This window comes from Gastrolobium bilobum, unplaced genomic scaffold (genome assembly GCF_033153095.1).
Source record: "Gastrolobium bilobum isolate Gb01-03AN ecotype WA unplaced genomic scaffold, APGP_CSIRO_Gbil_v1 utg1383597, whole genome shotgun sequence".
NCBI lineage: Eukaryota > Viridiplantae > Streptophyta > Magnoliopsida > Fabales > Fabaceae > Gastrolobium > Gastrolobium bilobum.
In genome coordinates this window covers 8,417-10,536 of record NW_026895353.1, presented here as the reverse complement: position 1 = coordinate 10,536, position 2,120 = coordinate 8,417, and the positions used below count along the sequence as shown (strand labels likewise).

The 2,120-nt window shown below is 38.4% G+C and overlaps 1 non-coding gene across 1 annotated transcript; it reads left to right on the top strand.

The window, feature by feature from the left end:
- Positions 1 to 200: 200 nt before the first annotated feature.
- Positions 201 to 307, top strand: LOC133306813 (small nucleolar RNA R71). The gene has a single exon (XR_009750957.1). It is a non-coding gene; the product is annotated as a small nucleolar RNA R71 (small nucleolar RNA).
- The last annotated feature ends 1,813 nt before the right edge of the window (positions 308 to 2,120 follow it).

Sequence of the window (2,120 nt, the reverse complement as noted above, 5' to 3'; positions counted from 1 at the left end):
ACCCATCCAACCTGATAATTCCTGTCCTTCTGTCAGCCACTGGAGCATTATCAAATTCTTGAGATGCTAATGACTCAAAGATATCTAAAGCTTCTTGAGGGGTCTTGGTAGTCAATGATCCACCAGCAGTGGCATGCACCAAGGTTCTAGTGTTAGTGGTCATTCCTTGCAGGAAGATTGCTGCTTGTTGCCATGCCTCAATTCCATGCTGTGGACATTTCCTCAACAAAGTCTTGAATCTCTCCCAAGCCTCATAAATAGATTCTGACTCTTTCTGCTTAAAGCTTGTAATTTCATCCTTCAACTTGGCCCTCTTGGATGCTGAGAAAAACCTTTGCAAGAACTTGGTTTGCAAATCATCCCAAGTTGTTATACTTCCTTGTGGCAATGATTGCAGCCATCTCCTTGCATTATCCGTCAGTGAATGAGTGAATAGTCTCAACAGAATTGCATCTCTTGTGACACCGTTTATCTTCATAGTATCACTTAACAATAGGAAGTTCTCTATGTGCAGGTAAGGGTCCTCCGCACTGGTTCCAACAAACTGATCCTTCTGCACCAAATGTATCAAAGCAGGCTTCAACAAAGTTGTTGGGCTCCACTGTTCGGCGCACAACACTCCCAATTGGAGGAACCACTGCAGGAGTCATGTACTCTCCCAGTGTCCTCTGTGGTGGTGGTGGTCTGTGATTCTCTGCCATTATATCTTCCTGATTAACCGTACTTGATTCACCAATTTCTTGCAACTGTCTCCTTTGCCTGGCTGCCCTTTTGTGCTTCCTCAATGTCCTTTCTAATTCTGGATCATATAACAACAAATTTGGATCAAGTGTACCTCGCATGTACCATAATCAAAATTGACCAGAAATTTAACATAAACTAAAATACTGAAAATAAAAGGATTCAATCTCAGAATTCTATAGTATCAGTTAGTGTTGAAAAACAAAATCCCCGGCAACGGCGCCAAAAACTTGTTGCGGATCTAGCAAGTGCACTAGTCGTACAAGTAATAAAATGATGAGTAAAGATCGTTCCCACGAGGAATTGTGTTCAAACACCAATATACCATAGAAAACTAATTTGAATCAAATAAGAGTTTGTAAAAGTCATGAATAATTTGTCACTAGGAAATTGATTTTGAGTAAATTGACACAAATAAATATGGATTAGGAATTAATAAAAACAACAAGTAGTCAGAAAACAACTTTCCTCCATGATAAACCATATAAGAATTGATCATATGATGAATTCCTTTCCATGTGGTGTTAATCAACCTTTTACTTATCATCAAGATGTAATCCCTTACTACCCTGATAGAAACATTAATCAGAAACCCCAATCCCTTGGTGATTTCTTTCTTAATACATGCATGAAATACTAAGGTTTTAAGATTACATCAGAACTCTAGCATCAATCCCTTGAGTACTAGAATTCAGATGTTGAGATTATCAAATACAGAAGTCATATAAACATCCCTGTTCTATACTACTTCATTGATAGAAATAATTAACTCAGAAAATCTCAAATCAGCACATGAAAAATACTTCATCATATTAATCAAATCAACATAATATTATCATGGAGTTCCATTGCATTCAGACTACAAAGACTCTACTCAGACATGACTAAGGAATAAATAAGAGAAGAAGAAGCAAACTTCATTTCCATGTTGAAAGTCTTCAATCTCCAAACTATTACAAGGAAATCCTAATACAGAAACTAAAAGAATTTAGAGAGAAGTCAGACTAAGTTTTAGAGAGAGAGAGAGTTCAGAAGTGGCCGTTTTAGCGTCCATGCTTTACGTATGCTCAACTGCTTTTAACTGATTTCAACGCTAAAACGTTAAGCAATGACCGTTTTAGCGTCCAAACTTGGTGAATGCTCAACTAACTTTAACTGACTCCAACGCTAAAACGTTTGATTTGGACGTTTTAGCGGTGAAGACCAGAATCTTTTTCCACTTTAGGGCGCTAAAACGCATATTGCAGGCCGTTTTAGCGTCCAAGACCAGCAATTTTCCATCTTCTTAGTGTAGCAGCGCGCTAAAACGCTCTGTGTGGACGTTTTAGCGCTCATCACCAGCAAGTTTTGGCCTCTTCCTGTAACAGGGCGCTAAAACA